Consider the following 15,721-nt stretch of genomic DNA (forward strand, 5'->3'; position numbering starts at 1 on the left):
AGCCCCCATTTAGCAGACATTTCATTTTGTAATTTAGTATAGGTGTTCGGGGCCGTGTGTATTTTTCTGAAAGTAAGTCATAAACACAGTTCAGAGTTTGCAAACTCATAGCCCAGAGTCCCTGTGTGTTGCCGACCTGGTGTTTATCTTTTAAAATCCATGTTATTGTTTTGTTTTCTAATAGCTTTGCTGCTGCTAAGTCACTTCAGTCGTGTCCGACTCTGTGCGAACCCAGAGACGGCAGCCCACCAGGCTCCCCCGTCCCTGGGATTCTCCAGGCAAGAACACTGAAGTGGGTTGCCATTTCCTTCTCCAATGCATGAAAGTGAAAAGTGAAAGTGAAGTTGCTCAGTCATGTCTGATTCAGCGACCCCATGGACTGCAGCCTACCGAGCTCTTCCATCCCTGGGATTTTCCAGGCAAGAGTACTGGAGTGGGGTGCCATTGCCTAATAGCTTTACTAATAGCTTTACTGAGGTGTAATTGACATTTGATTCCAAACATATTTAAAAAGTATAATTTTATAGAATTTTTTGTACATATACACCCATTAAATGATCACCACTATCAAGGTGGTAAACGTATCCATTATCCCTAAATATATCTGTATAAAAAAAAAGTGAAAGTATTAGTCACTCAGTTGTGTCCGACTCTTTGTGACTCCATGGACTGTAGTCTGCCAGACTTGTCTGTCCATGGGATTTCCCAGGCAAGAATACTGGAGTGAGTAGCCATTTCCCTCTCCAGGGGATCTTCCTGACCCAGATATCGAACCCCTGTCTCCTGCATTGCAGGCAGATTCTTTATCATTTGAGCCACCAGGGAAGTTCACATATATCCTCATATGCCTCTGTGATTTCTCCCGCCTGCCCCTCTCTGCCCTACCCTATCCCTACGTAACCCCAACCTTCCTTCTGTCGCTAGAGATTATCAGTAGACTAAGTGTCTATGTTCCCCCCAAATTCATCAGTTGAAACCTAACCCCCAGTGTGATGGTATTAGGAGGTGGGGTCTTTGAGGGGTGATTAGGTCATGAGGGTGGAGCCCTCATGAATAGGATTCAGTTCAGTTCAGTTCAGTCGCTCAGTCGTGTCCGACTCTTTGTGACCCCATGAATTGCAGGCCTCCCTGTCCATCACCATCTCCCGGAGTTCATTCAGACTCATGTCCATCGAGTCACTGATGCCATCCAGCCATCTCATTCTCGGTCGTCCCCTTCTTCTCCTGCCCCCAATCCCTCCCAGCATCAAAGTCTTTTCCAGTGAGTCAACTCTTCGCATGAGGTGGCCAAAGTACTGGAGTTTCAGCTTCATCATTCCTTCCAAAGGAATCCCAGGGCTGATCTCTATCAGAATGGACTGGTTGGATCTCCTTGTAGTCCAAGGGACCCTCAAGAGTCTTTTCCAACACCACAGTTCAAACAGTGCCCTTAAAAAAGAGGCTGCAGAGGTCGCCCTCGCCCCTTCCCCCAGGTGAGGACATGGCATCCAGGACCAGGAAGCAGGCTCTCACCAGACATGAAATCTTAACCTTCATGCTCCCAGACTCCAGAAAGGTAAGAAGTAAATTTCTATTGTTTCTAAGACAGTACCAGGCTGTGGTATTTTTGTTAGAGGAGCCCAGATTGACAGATTAGTTTACATGTTCTAGAGATTTATAAAAAAGATTCGCAGAGAACATAATCTTTTGGTTTGTTTTTCTTTACTGAGCATAGTTATTTTGAGATCCATGATGTAGTAGATATTAATAATTCATCCTTTTTGTGGGCTAGTCTTCCATTGTATAGACATACCACATTGTTTATCCATGTGCCATATGTTTAAACACATCCATATGTTTATCCATCAATAGATGGGTATTTGGATTATTTTCATTTGGGGCCACTGCAGATACAGTTTCTATTAATATCTGGGTATACATCTTTGTATGGACAATGCATTTTTTTTCTCCTCAGGAAATACCTATACATGGCATGCTTAGCTCATCAGATAAGTGTATATTTAGGTTTTAAAGAAGTTGCCAAACTGTGTTTCTAAAGTAGTTGCAATGTTTTTAATTTCCAACTACCATTTTCTTCACATCCTAACTTCTTCACGTGTCCACCATCATTTGGTATTGCCAGCATTTTTAATTCAAGCCATTTTAATGGGTTGTAATGGTGTCTCATCAGGGCTTTAATTTGCATTTCACTGCTGGTTGATAATGTTGAACTTCTTTTGATGTGTTAATTTGCCATCTGTATATCTTCTTTGGTGAAGTCCATTCAAATATTTGTTGATTTTTTTACTGTTATCTTATTGAGTTGTTTTTTAAAACTGAAGCATGTTGTATGTACAGGGGTGTGTTGGCTTCAGGTGTTCTGTGAAGTGCCATGCATACATGTGACTTTTCAGGGGCTTTTCCCATGTAAGTTATTGCAAAATATTGGGCGTAGTTCCCCGTGCTGTGCAGTAGGTCCTTGTTGTCTATTCTGCATATAATAGTGTGTGTATGTCGACCTGAAACCCCTAAGCTGTCCCTACCCACTTTGCCCTTATTAACCGTAAGTTTGTTCTCTGTGTCTGTGAGTCTATTTCTGTTTTGTAAATATTAATACGATCATTTGTGTCAATGTTTCAGATTCCACATGTAAGGAATACTATGTAATGTTTGTAATTATTGAGTTTGGAGAATTCTTTATATATTCTGAACACAGGTGCTTTACCTGATACGTGCTCCACAAATATTTCCTTCCAATCTTTTCCTTCTCTTAACATTGTCTTTTGAACAGCAGAAGTTTTAAATTGTGGTAAAGTCAAATTTATCCGTTTCTTGTTTTATGGATTTTTTCCTGTGTGTCCTACCTCTCGGGATCATTGTCCATCATTACTGTGTCCATTATTTTAAGTATCTTGTGTGGTTTTTTGCTAAAGGGTAGTAAGTACAATTCCTATTATTCGACTTGGCAAGAAGCAGATGCCTGGTGTGTTACCTTAAATATATTTTACGATCAATTTTTAACAATCTGGAAACTTCACATAATAATCTACTGATTTGGATTCCCTTAAAAATATCTGGCTACACAGTAGTCCTATTCCTGCATAAACTAGCAGGCTGGAGCAATGTGGCCTTCAGTTTGGTTACTAACCACGAACCACTAACTACTAACCTCTAATTACTCGATTCAACTTTCTGATTCTGTTCATAGGAAACAATATTATAATAATTACAAGGTTACTCAGCTTCCTTTGCACTCAAATAGAACCATATCTCTAGGCCATATACTCGATCAGCAAAGAGTTTCAGTCATTCAGTGAAAAATTTTATTTTTAAGTGAAGAAAAAAATGCATAACTCCTTGAAATGGTACAATAATATTGTATTTATCTGCAAAGAAAGGAAGAAGTAGACATTTTCAGTGCCATGTGTTTTAACATATAATGCTTAGTTAAATCCATGAATTCAAGTCCTGAAGCAATGCTTTGATTCAGTTCAGTTCAGTTCAGTTCAGCCGATCAGTCGTGTCCAACTCTTTGCGACCCTATGAATCGCAGCATGCCAGGCCTCCCTGTCCATCACCATTTCCCGGAGTTCACTCAGACTCACGTCCATCGAGTCTGTGATGCCATCCAGCCATCTCATCCTCGGTCGTCCCCTTCTCCTCCTGCCCACAATCCTTCCCAGCTTCAGAGTCTTTTCCAATGAGTCAGCTCTTCTCATGAGGTGGCCAAAGTACTGGAGCTTCAGCTTTAGCATCATTCCTTCCAAAGAAATCCCAGGATTGATCTCCTTCAGAATGGACTGGTTGGATCTCCTTGCAGTCCAAGGGACTCTCAAGAGTCTTCTCCAACATCACAGTTCAAAAGCATCAATTCTTTGGCACTCAGCTTTCTTCACAGTCCAACTCTCACATCAATACATAACTACTGGAAAAACCATAGCCTTGACTAGACAAACCTTTGTTGGCAAAGTAATGTTTCTGCTTTTTAATATGCTATCTAGGTTGGTCATAACTTTTCTTCCAAGGAGTAAGCGTCTTTTAATTTCATGGCTGCAATCACCATCTGTAGTGATTTTAGAATCCCCCCCCCCAAAAAAAAATAAAGTCTGACACTGTTTCCACTGTTTCCTCATCTATTTCCCATGAAATATTGGGACCAGATGCCATGATCTTCGTTTTCTAAATGTTGAGCTTTAAGCCAACTTTTTCACTCTCTTTCACTTTCATCAAGAGGCTTTTTAGTTCCTCTTCACTTTCTGCCATAAGGGTGGTGTCATCTGCATATCTGAGGTTATTGATATTTCTCCCAGCAATCTTGATTCCAGCTTGTGCTTCTTCCAGCCCAGCGTTTCTCGTAATGTACTCTGCATTTAAGTTAAATAAGCAGGGTGACAATATACAGCCTTGATGTACTCCCTAATTCATTTAAATACTTATTTACTACCCTTCAGTGCAGAGGGGAGCTGCCTAATAACTGAGATCAGGACAGAGCATGTTAAGATATCACTTCCCCTCACAGGTGCAGCCTGCATCCGTCCTGCAAGACTTGCAGCCTTCTTGTGAGCTCTGTGCCTCTAGGGTAGGGTGACTGGGTGGTTTACAGAAAATATGCAATTAACTCTTATCAATGAGAACGCCCTGGCTGGACCCATCAGACTCCATTCTAATTTGGCATCATCACAAGTATTATCTAATGGCTTCAGAGACATATGGAGCTGTCTCCTCTGGATTTGTGGACAGAAATGCTTTCTCCAACTTACTTCCTACAAGGTGGCTTTTAACTTCCCCAGAAATGTTGGTCAGTCTGCTGCTGCTGCTAAGTCGCTTCAGTTGTGTCTGACTCTGTGTGACCCCATAGCCAGCAGCCCACCAGGCTCCCCGTACCTGGGATTCTCCAGGTAAGAACATTGGAGCAGGTTGCCATTTCCTTCTCCAATGCATGAAAGTGAAAAGTGAAAGTGAAGTCACTCAGTCGTGTCCGATTCCTGTGAAAGAACTGATGAGAGGTATCAAATGAAGACCAAGTGACCAGTAGAGCTCAAGTCCGTCTGGACTCCCAGCCGAGCGCGGGGGTGGGGAAGGTGTGAGAGAACAGGGTTCCTGTGCCATGAAAGAAACCTGAGAGTCTCAAGCTCTCAGCTGCAGGCTCCTCATATATAGCAGGCAGCACTGTTTTCCTCATCTTAGCCAGTGGTTTTAGGGTCAATTTGGATAAGAAATGCAAAAGTATTGTGTAAAATTAAAAGCAATAAAAAGTATAGGAAAATAGTCTCTTGCTGTGAAATGATAATGTTAACAACTGGTTATTGTGTCCAGCTGTTTGTGACCCCGTGGACTGCCGCACACCAGACCCCTCTGCTCTCCACTGTCTCCAGTTTGCTCCAATTCATGTCCATTGAGCTGGGGACTCTACCTAACCATCTCATCCTCTGCTGCTCTCTTCTACAATAATAAACAACCCTTCTTGAGTGTCTGTGAGACACAAAACATTACTCTAAGCACTTCCAATTAGGAGTTCATTTAAGCCTTTTAGCAACTTGATAGTAATAGCTATGATGGTTATTTCATTTTACAGATAGGATAACAGAGGCACAATATGTCTCAGAAACTTGTCCAAAGTTGCAGCTAGAGGTTGGCAGAAATGGAATTGAGGCCAGACAGGAGTCCTGAGTCCATGCTCTTAATTACATCACAATTCTCCTCTCAATATGGGAGCCAAGTTATTCACAAAGAGTATTAGAAAACAATAGTTTTCATGGGGGAAAAAAAATCAAGTTGGGGTTAAAGGATTTTAAAATTCCATCTACACAAAGTTTTTTGTTATTATTTTTAAAAACCTGTTTTTTCCTTACAGGGATTTTAATAATGAGATTTTCTTTACAGAGAAAAAAAAATCCAAGACAAATGTAGTCACACTTGATTTTCATTATATGCTTAAATTTTTCCCAATACACTGTGATCCCAATACACCATAATATCTTTTGAGTAAAATTTTTGTGTCTTTTCCTATTCAAAAAACAAAAGAATGAACAAAAGTGTACTAGTTCCTTAACAGACACTAGTTAGAGTGGAATCTGGCCAGGGCTGTAGAACAGCATCTGGCAGCTGTTCAAGGGCCATGTTGCTGAACCAGAGACAGACGCGAGAAAATCTGGGCAAGGACAGAAACACGAAAAAACACAGTAAGTCACACTACACTAGAGCCAAGCTTTGCAATATTTAGAGCTGAATGGGTTCTTTTTAGAAGCACAGAGCTATGGAGGTCAGGAACTCGATAGAATGTTGATTTTTGCTTTTAGTCTTGGCCTCGCGTGTGATGGCCAATAGCTCTTGCTTACCCCCCAGTCCGTCTCCAACACAAGGTGGTTCTTCCAGGACTTTGGAAATAGTCAGGGATTGAATTTTATCCTAAAGCAACGGGAACCCATGGTGGTGGTGCCTCGATGGGGTTTGTTGGTCCCGTGTCCCTAAAACGTCTGTGAGGCTCAGCTTTGCCGACGTGCAGCTCAGTGGCTCAGTCATGTCCGACTCTTTGCCGCTCCAGGGATGGCAGCCATCAGGCTCCTCCAGGCAAGAATACTGGAGAGGGTTGGCATTTTCTACTCCAGGAGGTCTTGCTGACCCAGGGATCAAACCTGCGTCTCTTGGGTCTCCTGCATTGGAGAGCAGATTGTTTTACCACTGTGCCAACACGTGTAAACAAGTTAATCACATAGAAAGGGCAGTTGTGAGCACTCCATAAGGTGACCCACGTGAAAAGTCTAGTGTATTTCCTATTTGCAGCCTTGACCCAGGACTTAGCACAGTTTCGAGTACATGAGCATCTTGTCTTTGCTTCTTTAATTCTTCATTCCCCCACGTGACTGCAGTCCTGTGAGGTCAGGGAGCCCGTCTCACCGCCGCCAGTGCTGAAATCTAAGTGCCTAGCACGGAGGAGGAAGCGCTCGTACAGCACTCAGATGAAGGCGTGAGCGGATGAGCGGGTGCGTGAGAACTCCTGGAGAGTGTTCTTGCTGGGGAGCGTGCTCTCGCTGCGCTCATCTCAGCTGGTGCCTTGACGTGCGTGCGGATGATTAGCGACCGGGTCCTGCACTTGAGCGTAGCTCCATCAAGGCCGCCGCTGTGTCTGTTTTGCTCACGCACTGCTGTTTCCTCACTGTCCAGTAGCCTCTGGTGCACAGCCCTTAAATATAAGCATTTGTAAGATAAATTAATGCAGTGGGTCTACAGTCATAGCAGAGGGTGTCTGCTGTCTTGTGAATGGTTATTCGGCAGTTCTTTTGATGTGTATCCATCTCCTCCTCCAGCAGGTAGCCTCCCTGGTTGAGGGGGATGCCAGTGTTTCCCGCCCCAGCCCCCCAGCTGCCCAGTAATGTGCCTGTAGCACAGGGGATACTCAGTACAGATTATTGGCTGGATGGCATGGCTCCTAAAGTAAATGTAAATAAATGTGCTTGATTAATATCATCTTGAAGAAGAATCTTGAAAAGAATGAAAGTTCCGTTGTCAATTTAATTTTTGTTGTGTTTTATTTGTGTTGGAGAAAAAGTCAGAAGACTCTGGAGGCTTAAAAAAATCTTATTCCTTTAAAATTCATGCTTTGGAAAAATCTCAAGAGGCCCTTCCTTCCCCTCGGTATTAAACAAGGCCACTGATATCACCAAGCTGAAGCTAAACTGGCATGAATTATTCAGAGCAGCAGGAAAAGCAGCTGCTCATCTTCTCTGCCCCTAATTTTGAAGGGTGGAGAATTGGAGGGCAGCGGTGACAGCTCCGGAGGAGGAAAAGATGAATTGTTGCCCTAAACCTCATAAACTGCAACATCTGCAGTGCTGCGCTTAACTCGGCAGAGTTCACAGTGTCTGCTGGAGGTGACAAGGGCAAAGGCTGAGAGGAAGCGTGTGAGTGCTTGCTTGGACGGGGGAAGGGGGCGGGAAGGGGAGACAGGTGTGTCCATCCCAGAAAGCAGGAGAGCACATTAGTTAAGGGATAATGCCCGGCTGGGAAAACTGTATTCCTGAGCAGAAAACAAGCTCAAAGGAAATTTAAAGTGTAGAGATGGGTGCAAAGAAAAGTATTTACAATTTCAATCAGAAGGAGAGAAACGAGCACAGTATATTAACACATGCACGTGGAACCTAGTGAAGCGGCACTGACGAGCGTATTTGCAGCGCAAGAATGGGAGGTGCAGATGCAGGGAGCAGACTTCGGGCACAGAGAGGGAGGGACGAGTGGGGAGCAGCGGGGGACAGTGCACCCCCGTGTGTAGAGTAGACAGCCAGTGGGATTTGCTGTGCGACACCGGGAGCCCACGGCGGTGCTCTGAGACCCCCGGAAAGGGTGGGGCGGAGGGCAGGCTCAGGAGGGAGGGGCGTATGTGTGCTCATGGCTGATCCACGGTGCCGTGTGGCAGAAGGCAGCGCAGTGTTGTCTAGCGGTTATCCTGCAACTAAAAATAATTTTTAAAAAGTATTTACAAGTTAAAACACGTTGTAATATTAAAGTGGAATGACCCCGCCATTCGGCTGGAAAGAACCCGTGCCTTTTGGATCATTTCCATCTCTTCGGTCCAGGCTATTGGGAATATTGTGCACTTCTCGGGTCCAGTGTGGGGCATTCAGGAAAGTGATAGAACAGAGCATGTGGGGGCCGTGGTGGTTGTAAATACAGATGCTAGAGTCGTACAGCCCAGGGCTTTGGACTAGAATGCGCTGTAGAGTTCCTACCATGCGGTCTTGGGTTGTAGAATTTGAGACATGTCGAGTTTTCTCCTGGACTGGAATGACTTTTACTACTGGATATGTTGATAGCTGGGGAACAGTCTTGACTCTATAAAGTTTTATTGAAAATCACTCTGATGACATGCTGACCACATCAGCTGCTTCCTAATGCTGCAAACCAAGAGCAGATGGATTGAGTGAGAAACAGGAAGACAGTCCAAGTTTCGATGTCATGCTTTTTGGCAGACAGATGCTCAGCGTTACCCTGTCTGATGTGAAGGAACCAGATGAGGTCCATCTAGCCTTTTCATAAAAGAAAACGTGGAATAAAAATAGGGACTGCAAAGCCAGCAACTCATTACATTCATTGAAGTGAACTTTAAAAATGCGACTAAGATGTCTCTTCGACAGCCTGTACAAACACACACGTCCATGTATGTAAGCACATGTACATCTCGGGACACGTATACCCATAAAGAAGGGCTGGGTTTTTCTCCTTAGAGCAGCAGTCTTTAGTGAGGAATGACTCTTCCTGCAGGGACATTTGACATTATCTGAAGACAGTTTTGGCTGTCACAGCTGAGTGGGGGGCAGATGTCACTGGCATCGAGTGGGTGGAAGGTAGCCTGTGTGCGTGCTCACGCTCAGTCGTGTCCGACTCTTTGCGGCCCCCTGCACTGTAGCCCTGCAGGCTCCTCTGTCCATGAAATTTTCCAGGCAAGAATCCTGGGCTGGGTTGCCATTTCCTTCTCCAGGAGATCCTTACAACCAGGGATCAAACCAGCATCTCTTGCCTCTCCTGCGTTGGCAGGCGGATTATTGACCGCTGAGCCACCAGAGAATCAAGGCAGAAGGCAGGTGCGCAGTGTCAAGCTGCTTCAGTCGTGTCCAACTCTTGGCGCCCCGTGGACTGTAGCCCGCCAGGCCCCTCTGTCCATGGGATTCTCCAGGCAAGCACCCTGGGGTGGGTGCCATGCCCTGCCCCAGGGGGTCTTCCCGACCCAATCCATGTTTCTGGCAGCTCCTGCATTGTAGGCAGATTCCTTACTGCTGAGCCACCTGGGAAGCCAAAGGTAGAGGCGCTGCGGGGTCTGCAGTGTGCAGAGCCGCCCTGCGAGCAGGATCTCACCCTCAGAGTCAGCAGGAGAGAAGCTGGAGACGATCCGACAGTGTCTGCAGTGTGCAGAGCCGCCCTGCGAGCAGGATCTCACGCTCAGAGTCAGCAGGAGAGAAGCTGGAGGCGATCCGACAGTGTCTGCAGTGTGCAGAGCCGCCCTGCGAGCAGGATCTCACCCTCAGAGTCAGCAGGAGAGAAGCTGGAGGCGATCCGACAGTGTCTGCAGTGTGCAGAGCCGCCCTGCGAGCAGGATCTCACCCTCAGAGTCAGCAGGAGAGAAGCTGGAGGCGATCCGACAGTGTCTGCAGTGTGCAGAGCCGCCCTGCGAGCAGGATCTCACCCTCAGAGTCAGCAGGAGAGAAGCTGGAGGCGATCCGACAGTGTCTGCAGTGTGCAGAGCCGCCCTGCGAGCAGGATCTCACCCTCAGAGTCAGCAGGAGAGAAGCTGGAGATGATCCCACAGTGTCTGCAGTGTGCAGAGCCGCCCTGTGAGCATGATCTCACCCTCAGAGTCAGCAGGAGAGAAGCTGGAGACGATCCCACAGTGTCTGCAGTGTGCAGAGCCGCCCTGCGAGCAGGATCTCACCCTCAGAGTCAGCAGGAGAGAAGCTGGAGACGATCCCACAGTGTCTGCAGTGTGCAGAGCCGCCCTGCGAGCAGGATCTCACGCTCAGAGTCAGCAGGAGAGAAGCTGGAGACGATCCGACAGTGTCTGCAGTGTGCAGAGCCGCCCTGCGAGCAGGATCTCACGCTCAGAGTCAGCAGGAGAGAAGCTGGAGACGATCCGACAGTGTCTGCAGTGTGCAGAGCCGCCCTGCGAGCAGGATCTCACGCTCAGAGTCAGCAGGAGAGAAGCTGGAGACGATCCGAAAGGAGGAATGGTGGAGAAACTCTCTCCCCTCAAACAGCAAAAGCGGTCGTTGTACCCAGCACCATAACTGATGATGTATAATGCTTCTGATTAATTCTCAGACATCCGCAAAAGGTCATTATTGACATTTGCTTAAGGGAAGCTTGAAGAGGTTCAGTAAGTTAGTGACACTTGACTAAAAGGAAACATGGACAGAAAGTCAACATAGATATATTCCAGCAGGGCCCAAACTCCTCCAAAGGAAGACACTCTCTTGGTAGAGCAAATGAATATTAAAGGATAGACCCCAGATAAAGTTATGGGAGAGGGGAGCCGATAGGAAAGGAAAGAAAAGAACTTGATTTGCACAGTCCCCCAAAACAAGTGACACATTTTCTATGAAAATATAGATGGCACTCTTGCTGAGGCTCTCCTGAAGGCCTGTGGTTTCAAGAAGTGAATTGTTTCTGCAGCATTGGCACGCAACATGTGTTCTTCTTTTTCTTCTTGCTTTAAAAAATAGAAGCCACCCATCTATTTTTTTAAATACCTATTCTTATTTTTAAATGCTTTGTTTGAAGCAAGTAGCTAGGACTTGTGCTTAGTTGCAGGATAGAATATCACTTTTTTTTTTCTTCACAGGATAGGCTATACTCACTAGAATTCCTGGCAAAACAAAACGAAATAATTATACCTCAATCTCAGTATGTGAACTCACACGCACAAACTCGCTAAAATTCACAATCCTCTGCCTGTTAAGACTGAGGAAGCAAAAATTCAGTTTCTCTTGGATGGGCTTTTTTTTTCCTTAGATAATTCTTCTTAACAACCACTGCATGAGCTTATCTCAGAGTTGTAAAAGCATTTCTTTAAGGGCCAGATGGTAAATATTTCAGGTCTATCGTCCATGCCACTGTGGCGATAAGCAGCAACAAAAAAAATGAGTATAGCTGTGTTCCAATAAAACTTTGTTTGCAAACACCGGCATGGGGCCGGATTTAGCCTGTTGATGGTAGCTGCTGGATCACTACCTTGGCTTGAAAGACTTCCATCTGACACCCCCCAGTACCAGACTGTGGTACCCAAACCTGAGCAGCTGTGTGAGGAGCTTTGAAAAATACTTGCACCTGAGACCCACACCTGGAGATTCTGGTCTCAGCTGTCTGCGGTGAGGCCAGAGCACTTGTTTGCTATAGGCTTCCCAGGACCGAGGATCCGGGTGCTGGCTGATGCTTTGGGCTCAGAGGAGAGGTTCGGAAAATCACTCGGTGCCCACCAAAGTCTTGTCTGTGCGATGTGCTCTCTTTCATACAAGCTGGCTCCCTCTCACTTGCTCAAGTCTCCGCCTTTCGCCCTTGCTCCTCTCCCTGAAACACACAGCATGGGGACGCAGGTCAGCAGCAAATGATCAGCACGAACTGGAGACCAGCTCGGGGCTGTTTTCAAACCACTGTCAAGGTGCCCCCCTGATGAGCGTCAAGGTGCCCCCCTGATGAGCGTCAAGGTGCCCGGAGCATCTTGGTGGGTTTAGCAGATCTCCCCCAGTGAGCGTCACACAGGTTCTCAGTGTGGCATTTCTCAAACTTTACTGTGGACACAGGTCAGCAAGGAATCCTGCTCACGTGCAGGTCCTGATTCAGCCATTTTTTAGCAAAGCCCACAGTTTTGCCTCAAACAAGCTTCAGAATGTCACCGAGGCCGCTAGTTTGCAGACCAGCCTGGTGGTCTTGGTGGCCCACCCTCTGACTTGCTCTGAAAGATTGACTGCGATGACCTTATTGCATCCCCTCACCATCGTGTCCCATAAAATGTATCTGGAGGTGCAACAACCCTATGTTTAAGTCAGAGCATTGCAAATAGACCTGCCAAATATGGTGAAAACCCACACTGGACAGTTTTAGTTTATTTCTTTATTTCTCAATGAGCAAAGATAGGCAAAACAATTTTATTTATGTAGATAAAGAGTTTGACACTGATTTGTAAGCAGTCAACAATGATTAATGAAGTTGTATTGGATAAAATGGCTTTCTTCCCCTGTCTAATCTTGTTGCTCTAGGCTGTGTATGTCTCTATTTTTGCTGAGCATCCACAATCAGCAGACATTTTTGCCAACTTGACAAAATAAAGTGGTTCATCCTTGTTTACTGTGTAGGAGGCTTGAGTCCTTAACAAGGCTATCCATGTTTCCATGGCAAAGTCTGTGATGGTGTTGTGCAAGGAAGACTGACTTTGTAGCTGCGTGAGTTATCTATGCTGTGTAACAAATTAGTGGCTTAAAATGATGCTCATTTATTGTTGTTCAATCGCTCCGTCGTGTCCAGCCCTCTGCGACCCCATGGACTGCAGCATGGCAGACTTCCCAGTCCTCCACTATCTCTGGGTTTGCTCAGATTCAGGTCCCTTGAGCCGGCGATGCTGTCCAGCCATCGCGTCCTCTGCTGCCCCCTTCTCCTTTTGTCATCAATCTTCCCCAGCATCAGGGTCTTCCCCAACGAGTCGGCTCTTCGCCTCAGGTGGCCTCTCATTTACCATCTCGGTTTCTTTGCCTCCGTAGCTCCTGGCTCCTGCACCACTTAGTTGGGTGTTCTGCCCCAGGATCTCACCACAGGGCAACCAGGTGTCAGCCAGGGCTGCAGCCTCCTCAGAGTCTTGACTGAGGGCCCACCCACAGGTTCCCCAGGTTTGGGGCAGAATTCATTGCATTGTAGTTGTAGGAGAAAGGCCCCCGTTTTCTTGCAGACTATAGCCGAAAGCACCCTCAGAGCTCCAATACTCAGGAGCCTCTCATGGTATCCTGAGACATGGGCTTCCTCAGTTTGATTGCTCTCTTGACCATGCCAGCAAAGGGAACCTTTTGCTCCAGCTTCATGAGATGGAGCCTCATACAATGTATCCTCTGTGTGTGTGTGTGTGTGCGTGTGTGTGTACGCTCAGTGGTGTCTGACTCTGACACCCCGTGGACTATAGCCAGTCAGGCTCCTCTGTCCATGGGATTTCTCAGGCCAGAATCCTGGAGGGGCTGCCATTTCCTCCTCCGGGGGACCTCTGTGACCCGAGGCCTGAACCCACGTGTCTGCCTCTCCTGCATCGGCAGGCTGGTTATTTACCATAATGGGAATCTTTGCCACGTAAAGAAATCTAATCAGGAAAGTGATGTCTTACTAGCGTTGCCATGTATTGAAACAAGTCACAAGTCTCACTTATATTCAGGGGGAAGGAACTACACAAAGACATGGAATTTAGAGGAAAGAATTTTGGGGGGTCATCTTAACGTTTGTGTATTTTATTTTCTTTTGTCTTTAGAAAAGCAAGAGACTCAACCACCTTGAGGCCATTTCATATTTGTAGATAAAACGGGCATAACATAGAGCCTAACTGCATAGTTACGGAAGCAAAGTGAGACAGCACGCATCATTGTGAAGCTTTATGTAAATGGTAGGGGATGTGCCATCAGTGGGCTTTTGGCATCACTGCTGTAGCTACCCGAAGGCTCAGGTGGTGGTTGGCATTTTCTGGCAGTAAAACTCTTCTGAATTAAGGTGTGTGCATTGTTTGTTTAGACACGATGCCCTTGTGCACTTCATAGACTGCAGCATCGTGATAATGCGTGCGCTGGGAAACCCATACCCTTGTGTGACTTGCGTTGTTGAAATACTTGCTTGATTTCAGTGGTCTGGAACCAAACTCTCAGTATCTCTGAGGTTTGCATGTTCTGATACTTTATTTACTTGGAATTTAGATCTTTAAACAATGTATCCCTCATTTCATTTGGCAAATGCCCCTTGTGCTCGATGCCAGGCTCTCCGCTAGACTCTTTGGGGAGCGTTTAGGAGCCTCTGACTGAGGGGCGATCTTGAGTGTTCCCAGAAAAGGAAAGGAAAGGGAGGAAAGGAAAAGTATGTGAGGTGATGCGTATGTTAATGAACTTCATTCTAGTGGTAGTTTGACAATATGCAAATATGAATTCATGAAATCATCACATCTTATGCCTTAAATATATGCAGTAATTGTCGGTTATATCTCAATAAGGCTGGGAGGGAAATTCACTGGGTAACTCTTTAAGCCTCATTTTCTACAGAGTGCATCGGTGCCTCTTTACTTGCAGTGAGTGCAGGCTCACCCCAGGGATCTTGATCTAGAGATGGATATGTGACCTCTCAGGTCCGTCTAGTCAAGGCTCTGGTTTCTCCAGGGGTCATGTATGGATGCGAGCGTTGGACTGTGAAGAGGGCTGAGCGCTGAAGAATTGATGCTTTTGAACTGTCATGTTGGAGAAGACTCTTGAGAGTCCCTTGGACTGCAAGGAGATCCAACCAGTCCATTCTGAAGGAGATCAGCCCTGGGATTTCTTTGGAAGGAAAGATGCTAAAGCTGAAACTCCAGTACTTTGGCCACCTCATGTGAAGAGTTGACTCATTGGAAAAGACTCTGCTTCTGGGAGGGATTGGGGACAGGAGGAGAAGGGGACGACAGAGGATGAGATGGCTGGATGGCATCACTGACTCGATGGATGTGACTCTGGGTGAACTCTGGGAGTTGGTGATGGACAGGGAGGCCTGGCGTGCTGTGATTCACGGGGTCACAAAGAGTGAGACACGACTGAACGACTGAACTGAACTGAACTGATGTGACCTCTCAGAGTCACTGTGATGCCGTGAGAATTTTCTCAGTCTTCTGAGAGAGAACACTCTCTCCTCTGGATGGGAACAGAATAGGATATAAGGGCTGGCGCCGCTGCAGCCACAATGCAGCCTTGCGGAAAGACTCTGAATTTTGAACCAATGTGTTGGACTGAGAGTGAGAAGAAGGAGACAAAGAATGTGTGTGAGAGCGAGTGAGTATTGTTGCTGCTTAGTCACTGAATCATGTCCAGCTCATTTGCATCCCCATGGACTATGGCCCACTGGGCTCCTCTGGTCCATGGGATTTCTCAGGCAAGAATGCTGGTGTGGGTTGCCATTTCCTTCTCCAGAGGCTCATCCTGACCCAGGGGTCAAACCCAAGCCGCGTCTCCCGCTTTGGCAGGTGGGCTCTTCAGTACTAAGCCCCCAGGGA

General features: G+C 46.3%; 1 long non-coding RNA gene across 1 annotated transcript in view; it reads left to right on the forward strand.

Moving 5' to 3' along the window:
- The first annotated feature begins 1,339 nt into the window (after positions 1-1,339).
- LOC138416895 (uncharacterized) overlaps positions 1,340-15,721 on the forward strand; it is a 46,200-nt gene continuing 31,818 nt past the window's right edge. Inside the window, exon 1 of the long non-coding RNA XR_011247872.1 lies at positions 1,340-1,555. This is a non-coding gene — a long non-coding RNA (uncharacterized lncRNA). The remainder of the gene's footprint in view (positions 1,556-15,721) is intronic.

The sequence above is a fragment of the Ovis canadensis genome, chromosome 13 (genome assembly GCF_042477335.2).
Source record: "Ovis canadensis isolate MfBH-ARS-UI-01 breed Bighorn chromosome 13, ARS-UI_OviCan_v2, whole genome shotgun sequence".
NCBI lineage: Eukaryota > Metazoa > Chordata > Mammalia > Artiodactyla > Bovidae > Ovis > Ovis canadensis.